The sequence below is a fragment of the Oratosquilla oratoria genome, chromosome 9, assembly GCF_046742065.1.
Source record: "Oratosquilla oratoria isolate Oo_2021 chromosome 9, ASM4674206v1, whole genome shotgun sequence".
In the NCBI taxonomy this organism is placed as follows: domain Eukaryota; kingdom Metazoa; phylum Arthropoda; class Malacostraca; order Stomatopoda; family Squillidae; genus Oratosquilla; species Oratosquilla oratoria.
In genome coordinates, this window is record NC_134785.1 from 41,786,325 (window position 1) to 41,796,324 (window position 10,000).

Consider the following 10,000-nt stretch of genomic DNA (forward strand, 5'->3'; position numbering starts at 1 on the left):
CCAAATTGCTCCTAACTTTACTTAACCTAACCTAATCATATCATTCCATAGGAAAAAAAAATAGACATTTCATATGCCAAATATAAGAAGTGAAAATTGTGCTTACGTGATACTGGAATAGAATTCATTGTCCATTGCTTACATTTGTGCTCACTGGACTCTGATTTTGAGCAATTTTGTTCCAATATCGTCTGAAATATAATAGTGAACATTCCCATTTTACTCATCGCACTTCATTATACTGTTTTTTGTTAGATTTGAGTTTTTCGTTTTTACTATGCTACATGGACTGTTAATCATTTATCTACGAGTATTACTGATTGTAACGTATTATGCCTCGTGTGTTGTTTTTAATCTGATGGAGCGTTTAATATGTCAGGTAATCCATGGGCAATATAAGTGTCTTATTAGCATTATGATTTGTCGATTCATTATTAGTCCATTTTCCCTTGTGGTTATTTAGTAATTGAAATATTTATTGGGTATTTCTGGACTTTCGTCTCACCCGGTAGCATAGGAATTTGTTAGGTTAATTAGGTTAGGTATTTTAGTTTAGGCTAGTTAGGTTAAGGTAAATTGAAACTTCACAGATTCCTGTATTGATAATACAGCAGAGCTAGGCGCGTTACCACCGGACAGGTAGTGCGTTACCTAAAAATCTGGGGTGCATTTCCGCGTCAATGCGTTACCGATTTCAATTTACTTCGAGCAGTCCGCGTCACTGCTTATGTGTATGTAAATACAAATCAATCAATCGATCAAATCAACCATCCTGAGTCCGCTGCTGAACAAAGGTCTCCTTCATAGCATTCCATTATATATACGACTGCGCCAACCTCTGCCACGTCACTCCTGCAAACTTCTCAATCTCGTCTCTCCACCTCCTATCTGGTCTACCTCTTCCACGCTTCCCATCTCGCGGCGTCCACTCAGTAACACGCTCCATCGCTCATCAGTCGTTCGCATTAACTTACCTACCCAATTCCACTCTTTTTTTACCGCTTCCACAATATCCACTCCCAAATTGCTCCCTTTCGGTCTCTCAGCGTTATTCCATCATTGATCTCTCCATTCTCCTCTGTGTAGCCCTTAGTTTTGTTTCCATCGCCTTCGTCAGTTTCCAAGTCTCAGACCGTGAAACAGAAAGATAGAGAACCTCTCAGGATTTTATTGTACTTACCAAACACTTTCCAACCAATTGTAATACGTCTTTTTATTTCATTATCATTATCTTTTGTCACTTTCACCATCTGGCCTAAATAATTATATTCTTCAACTTCTTTAAGATTCTCATCATCGATTATAATATCTTTACTTTGAACTTTCGTGTTGAACATTACTTTGGTTTTGGTCTTATTTTCTTTCAAACCTACTTTGAGACTTTCCTTTTTCAGATAACTCAGCATATCTTGCAAGTCTTCTACTCTTTCTGAAATAAGAATAATGTCATCCGCAAATCTCAGGCGGTTCAAATATTCGCTATTAATCTTCAAACCTTTCTTTTCCCAATTCAACCTTCTGAAAATCTCTTCTAAGCAAGCTGTAAATAATTCGAGTGAAATTGTATCGCCTTACCGTACTCCTTTCTCGATCTTGATCTTTTCTGTATCTTTATGTAGTCAAATTATAGAGGTACCTTTCACATAAATATTTTCTAAAACCCTTATGATCTGTTCGTTTGTACCCTGATTGCGGAGCGAATTTAGTATTGCTAATTGTTCTTCCGAGTCAAGGCCCTTCTCGTAATCTACAAAAGCTAAACACAGAGGTATATTGTATTCTGTCGTTTTCTCGATTAGTTGGTTCATCGCTTGCAAATGGTCTAGAGTCGAATATCCGCTCCTAAAGTCTGCTTGTTCTCTCGGTTGGTTTCCATCTAATATTTGACTTTGGATCTTGGGGAATACTTTATATACATTTGATAGCAAGCTAATCGGACGATAGTTACTAAGGTCTTTCTGATCTCCCTTTTTATTAAGCAAAATCACTATAGCATTGCACCACGATTTAGAAACGCTTTCCTGACGTAAGCACTGGGTGTACAACTGAGCTAGATTAATATGAACTTCTTTCCCTGCATTTTTCAACAGATCTATCGATATACCATCTTCTCCAGGTGCTTTTCCTAGTTTCATATTTTTAGAGCAAATTCTACTTTTTCCTTTGTAATCTCTGGTACACTACTAACGTCTATAGATGAGTTGACTGACTCAACTACGGTCTTCGTTGAGTAAAGCTCTTGGTAAACTTCTACTCTTTTTACCATTCTGTCCTTTCATTTAATGATCCCTCCATTTCTATCTTTCAAACATATCATTTGTTGTCTTCCTAAAGCATGTCTGCGCTCGGTCCCTTTAATACTTTTACCTTTCCGAATAGTTTCCTCTATTTCATCCATGTTTCTCTTTTCTCTCTCTCTCTCTGATCTCTGCCTTTTGTTGATAAGCTTGTTTAGTTCTACTTTTTCTATTTCGTCTCTCCTGCTTTTAATCTGCATGGTCCTCCTTCTTTTAATTAGGTTATTTGTAGCTTTGGAGTATTTCTTTTCTCTAATACTTTTTGTACTTCCTACTTTCTCTGTCGATTTCCTAATGATATTCACTAAATTCAAATTCATATCTTCCACGCTGTCCTCGTTAGTTCTTAGAGCTTCAAACCTATTTTTAATTTCAAACTAAAATTCTTTCTTATCATCCTTAACCTTTGCAAGGCTTATTTTCTTCTTTAAAGCTAGTTTATTTCTCTCGGCTCTGAAATTGAATTTAGCTGTGCAACCTACCATTCTATGGTCACTACCTATGTTGACTTTATTACCGTAACATTTCTAATGCTCTTGCTCTCATCTCCTTATATGAAGTCTACCTCGTTCTATGTTGTTCCATTTGGACTTTTCCAGGTCCACTTACGACCCACACGCTTTTGGAAGAAAGTGTTCATTATCTTCATGTTATAGTTCTCTACAAAATTTACTAACATCTCGCCACTGTTATTTCTTTCACCTACTCCAAATTTCCCAATGCACGACTCATCTCCTATCTTCTTCCCCACTTTAGTATTAAAATCGCCTATTACCAACGTGTACTTACTTTTTTCTTGATCCATTACCTGACTTAAATCATCATAGAAAGACTCAATTTCATCGTCTGAACTCTATGAAGTTCGCGCATAAACCTGAACTATTTTAGGGTGTACCCTTTACAGAGTCTAATCACAATCCAAGCTACCCTGTCCGATCAACTACTGAATTTGACTACGTTACCAGCAACCTCCCGGTTTATCAAGAATCCTACTCTACTAGATTTTTCTTTGTCCTTACCTCTATAGTAGAACAGGTGGTGACCATCTTGTTATTGTATCAACTTTTGTTCCACTCTTCGGACTTCGCTCAGCCCTACGATGTCCCACTTGATGTTGTCTAGTTCTTCCGTGAAAGTATTGAGTATGTGGTCTTCTGAGAGAGCTCTTACGTTGCAAGTATACATCTTCATTTCCTTAATGTTGTTTAATGTCCAAGACTTGGATCTGCTTGGACAGTGCTTACTCACAATCGGTGGCACACTGCCCGTAAGCACACGTGGCAATGGGGTTGGACCCTTAGGAGACGATGATCCAACAGGAACGCCCGGTTTGTTTTGGTTCTACTGTTCATGGTTGCTTTGGAAGGCTTTTGGCAGTAATCTCACCTCCCTGCCAACTAGTTTCGAGATATTTCTCTGGTGTTACCTTATTCATTATATTCGGTGAAGCCCTATACTCCCAATGGTCCACGCCGTCATTATGACGGTACCCCCATCAGGGACGTACCAGATAGCAGTGGCTCCTATGACTGTGTGTGTGAGCTGCTTTTTGTCTGATCTTTCTTACAAAACCTGTTCGATATGGGTGACCCTGCAGAGATTTCCTCTCCATCGACATAACTTTTGTAATCATTAAGATTCCCTAGCCTATCCACCACATCAAGGTGTCATCTCTCAGATAGGATATATATATATATATATATATATATATATATATATATATATATATATATATATATATATATATATACATTATTTAAGCTGAGAGAGGAGTGGGAGGGAGGGAAGGATAGAGTAGAACTAGGAGTGGAGGAGGAATGAAGATTGTTCAAAGAGGGAGTCAGAGGGTGTGCAAAGATAGTGTATGCAACAAGGAGGACGGGAGGAAATGGAAGGAAGGGTAGTGAGTGGTGGGATGAGGAAGCAAAGAAGGTTGCAGATGAGAAGAAGCGATATTTCATAGATTGGTTAGAAAATAAGATGAGAGAATCATATGAGAGGTACAAAGTTAAGAGAAGAGAATTAAAGCATAAGATAAAGGAGGCAAAGAGGAGAGCAGATGTGAAATGGGGTAAGAGTATGACAGAATAAAAAAATGTTTTAGAAGGAAATTAAGAGAGGAAGAGGAGGCGAATCAAGTAGAGAAGAAAACGTAAAAGGTGCAGATGGAGAGATGATAATGAGAGAGAAGGCTGTAAGAGGAAGATGGGCAGAGTATTTTAGGAGGATAGAGAGGGGAAGGTAGTTGCAGTGGGAAGTGCTAAGAAAATGACCGTGATGAATGAGGAAAATGGAGGAGAAATAGGAAAAGATGAGGTGAAGGCAGTTGTTAAGATGATGGGAGCAGGTAAAGCACTTGAGTTAGATAGATATCATGCAGAATGTCTAAAATAAAGGAGGTACAGTAATGGTGGGCTGGATGGTGAGGTTATTTAATGTTTGTTTAAGAGAGGGTAGAGTGCCGGAGGACTGTAGGAGTGCCTGTATAGTTCCAATTTACAAGGAAATGGGGGACAAGTGTGAGTGTACTAGTTTAAGAACATAAGAATGAAGGAGACTGCAAGAGACCATAAGGCCTACACTAGGCAGCTCCATATCCATCACCGACTGTCATCCCCATCCATAAAGTTGTCTAACCGTTTCTTAAAACAACTGATAGTTTCAGCGCTCACTACATGGTTACTAAGTCTATTCCATTCGTTGACCACCCTATTAGTAAACCAATTATTGCCTATTTCCTTCTTAAATCTAAATTTGACCAGTCCTGCACTGTTGTTTTAATATGATCTCCTTGTTTGCATCACCCTTGTTAAAGCTTTTAATCCACTTGAACACCTCTATTACATCACCCCGCACTCTGCGCCTTTCCAGAGAGTGTAAGTTAAGGTGCCAAAGCCTCTCTTCGTAAAGCAAATTTCTGAGTCCATGTATCATTTTGGTCATTCTTCTCTGTACTGATTCTAATGAATTGATGTCCATTCTATAGGACAGAGACCAAAATTGTACCGCATAGTCAAGGATGGGTCTAACTATCGCTAGATAGAGTTTGATAATTACCTCTGCACTTCTATTCGTTAATGTCCTAGCAATGAAACCTAATGCTCTGTTTGCTTTATTCCTGGCGCTAATGCACTGTTTCCTGGATTTAAGGTCCGGAGTCACTAGAACTCCCAAGTCTCTCTCGCACTCAGTTTTCTCTAAAAGCGTGTTATCTAAGCTGTATCTATTTTCAGGGTTGTATAGCCCTACGTTTAACACGCCTTGCTCGATCATGAGATGTGCAATTGTAACGATGCCGGCGAACAGGTGAAGAGAGAAGCCTGTCACCAACATTCCGAAGAACTCTGAGTAGTTACGACCACCCACGCAGATGCCTAGCATGTAGCAGTGGTGGTCGTAATCTTGCACACATACTCGGCACGCTTCGCAGTGCCTCATCTTCTCAATTTTCTCAATCTTGCAGACATTGCAGTATGGTCCATCCTCGGTAGTTTCCTCTTCCTTCGTGATGTTCTTCTGCCAGGGCCCTCTTCCTGGGTCCCTGGCGATGAGGAAAGTGAAAAATCCGGTGCTCAAAAATAAAAAACAGTGTCATGACCACCAGGACTTCTGGAGCCGTGTCCAGCCAAAACGTTCCTTGTCTCAATATGAAGAGGAGAGAGATGATCCAGAAAGAAGTGACCAAAAGTCCTTGAACTGCGTATTCGAAAAGCGAAGCCATTGGATTCCTCGAAGAGTCTTCCGACAACTTCGAGGAGGAACGTGGGAGAGGCATACGACCCCGAAGAACAGGAAGGTTTTGACAGATTGACGAAAACTCAAGTTCCTCTCTCGGGTCCTTTCGACTTCCAATGTGCCTCCAACTTCAAATATTAGCAGAAATGCCAAAATGCACATATGCATAGTCTGTGTATAGGAATACTTGCCTACGTACATATTGTAGTTCCATGTGTACATTTATGTATGTATATGTATATACGAGGTGTGTGTGTGTGTGTGTGTGTGTGTGTGTGTGTGTGTGTGTGTGTGTGTGTGTGTGTGTGTGTGTGTGTGTGTGTGTGTGTGTGTGTGTGTGTGTGTGTGTGTGTGTGTGTGTGTGTGTGTGTGTGTGTGTGTGTAAGCTTGCGAGTAAGTTGTTGATGTTCTACAATTCCTCTCAAGTACGAATGAAAGACCTTTATTATTTTGATTATATAGTCCGAGGAGTGAATATCATAAAAAGAATACTGTATAGAATGCGTTGCTAGTAAAATGGGGGTGTGGTACCTTACTTTTAGTCTACTTTCTCCTGACGTGGGTCACATTTGATATAGTCTGTGTTGGGCCGCGCGGTAGCTCAGTGGATACCGTGTTGAACTCATGAGCAGGTGGTCGTGAGTTCAGTTCACGGGATTCGCTGTGGACTATATTTGCGTTGGTTCCCGACGGCCTTGGCCAGGCGGGGAGGCAACCCAAAGAAAGAAAGAAAAAAGAAGAAAAAAAAAAAAAAACAGGGCTTTGCCCTACCAGGGGTTTCTCACTTCCCACTGCTTGTGTGTCCTTTGATTCTTCTTGTTTTATTGTTATTTTTTCTTTTTATTGCTTCCATTATTGTTATTGTTCTTCTTATTGATCTTAAAACCTTTGTCGAAATAACAGGTTTCCAATTCTTTTTTGTTCTTTCATGTCATCAAAACGGGACTGTTTCTTCTCCCACCTTGACTATTCTCGCATGCATGTCCCCGACCACCATCACTTCTGTTTTCTGAAGGCGCTATCACACTGGGCTTCCTCGGGCTTCACCAGCGTCGACGTTTGAGAGTTCGTTTGAGTAAAAACGACTTCGGTTACAATGTTTTATTTTTCAAATCTTCAAAAATCAAAATATGTTTCCGACATATACAGCAAAGATGAATGATGCACTAAGAAATAGCAAACCTATACAAATGTTAGACATACTGTTGGAATGTTCTAAGAGAAGTCTAGATTTCTGTAAGCGAAGTCGTATTCTAGTTATTCAAATAAAGGTAGGCTGTGGGAGAAAAAATAAGCCCAGTGTGATAACCCCCTTTAAACATGAAATAACATGTATAGTAAGAATGTAGGAGACTCTAAGGGACTATAAGTCCTACGCTAGGCAGTTCCTTGTCTATTCCCATATACCATCCCCATCCATAAATTTATCTACTCTTCTCTTAAAGCAGCCAATAGTTCCAGCTCTCACTACTTTGTTGGCTTTCGGTTCTGGCTTCTATTCATATTATCTGATCGTACGGTTAACTCTTTGGTGTATAAGAAGGAAATAGACAAGACCTGGTTTATCATCAGAGTGGTTAATGAATGGACTAGACCAGGGGTTCTTCACATCTCTACCTTTTTGAGCACTGAACCAAAGACACTGGTCAAGCGATCACCCTCTGAAGGGCACTTAATAAGTTACATTTTTCAATGGACGAGTAATATACGATAAAAAATAATTTTATAAAGAAGTGTACTACACTTGTGAAATAAAAAAAATAGTACATGAGTAATAAAAACATAAGTATGTAAAACGTAGGACTAAATAATAATTACAAAAGTAAAATTCTTACCTATGAACTTTTAATGACTTTGCATGTCATTGGCCAAATCCCTTGTTTTCAATTATCCTTAATGAAGAGCCAGTCAAAGACTTTCTTCCAAATGATCCATTGTTAGTGTAGCCCTTTTTGTATTTTAATACTATTGAGAAGAGAGAATGCACTCTCGCACATCTAAGTCGTTCCAAACATTGACAGCATTTTGAAAACCTCCCTTTGTAATGTAGGTGCTAGTCTCTGACAGTCGCTTGGTCCCCAAAACGTACAAATATCTTCTTTCTGGAAGAAATATTTCATAGATGTGGACGACTGCATATCCGCAAGCTCAAGTTCTACTGCTGCTCTTTCTTGAAGTTGAAATATTTTGGAGACGTCCTATACTGGAAAGCTGAAAGGCTGAGAATATAACTGGAATCTGGTTTCCTGTTCCTTCAAAAAGACAAACCTCTCTTGAAATTCTGTCATAAGATTTGTTAGAGCGCTTTCAACATATGATGGGCAACATCCATTTTCCGTTTCACTCAAACACTTTTGTAGTTCTGGGAAATGAAGCAAATTGCTTTTCTGTATTTGGGAAGGGAAAAGTTGAAGTTTGGTTTGAAACCGTCCTAATTGTTCACACAGCACCCAGACACTGCTGTGCCTCCCTTGTCCGTTGTCTCATCCATTGCCAATGAAAAACATTTGAAGTGGTCTATCCTTATCCTTAAATCCTTCTCTGTAGCCGCAATTCGTTTTACTCTATTTGTAACGCTGTCGTTACTCAAAGGGATATCCTCCACAGCAATGACTAGCATTTTGTTCCGCTGATCCGGGACACTTGCAGCTAAAACTTTTATGACAGCCAAAATACCGTCTTTTACAACCTCGCCACTGCTGTATGGCATGCACTTTTTGGCCAATATATTACCCACTTCCAATGACACTTCATTCGAAAGCTTATGGGACTTCTTCAAATTGTCTTTCATCTCTTTTAATTGATTTTTCCGAGCTGAGGAAAACACAGGATAAGTTCCTCTGAAATAATGCCTTTCACAATTAGCTTTTCGGTGCCCAGAAAAACTCGCATAGCACAACAGGCACTGCACTCCTGATTTCACTTTGCTCTCCACAACAAAGTAGTTACCTTTCCAAGATGTTTGAAAAGATTACGTTTTCTGTTTGTTTTCTTGTTTTGTTTTTTGCTGAAGTGGTTCTGAAATTTATGTTCGTATTGTTTCTTAATCTTTCGCATCATTCTCTGGCGGCTGCTTGCGTTTTAAAAACGTCTATTTTGGGGAAGGGTTTTAACAGGTATATAAACACAACCGGCACTTTATATAATTCGGATTCGGCGGATGCACACGCAGTCCCTCCACTTCACCAACTGGGTGCCAATCCTAATGCTGCGGGGCGATTGCGTAATCAAACGTATGAAAACGTTTATAGTCGTTTCCACTATTCTTATACTACTAGCGGCAAAAACCCCTCGATATTTATACAAGTGATCAAAAATATTTTAATAAACTCATTACAAAACATATTATTAATTTAGTATTTCTAATATGTATTTGCATCCGATATATGTACATTCAAAACCCAGTAGATAGTAATCTAATACGATAATGATAAATATTGGCAAAACATTTGAAAAATATCTAGAAATATCTAAATTTATTTCAAAATCCACCAGATTTGCATCTAACATCAAATTACCAATATTATATCTAGAATTCTAGACGCTATGAAGAACCTCTAGACCTGGATATAAATTTTCCAAAGTGGCAACCCTGCCTGATACTGATTGATTAGGAAACGACGGTCGATCATTTACCATATTTGGTTATGAAGGAAAACTTAATTGCTGTGATTGGTCATCGTGTTATGCCAAGTGATAAGATTCAGAGCAATTTGCAAGTCTTGTTCGCGCTAGTTCGTTCTCGGAATTTCACAGGCTCGGCGATCTGGCGAAGAGCACAGTTCTAATAACTACCGTATAATTCCAAAAATCATGATTAGGAGAAATTTTAGCACTACGTTGCATATCATTTTCTGCGCACGAAAGCCCCATATTTTAATATTAATCTTAGTGCTCACGAGCACTACTTTAGGGATCTATAGGGAGCACCGTCTAAAACCATATGAACACCATGATGCTCGCGAGTA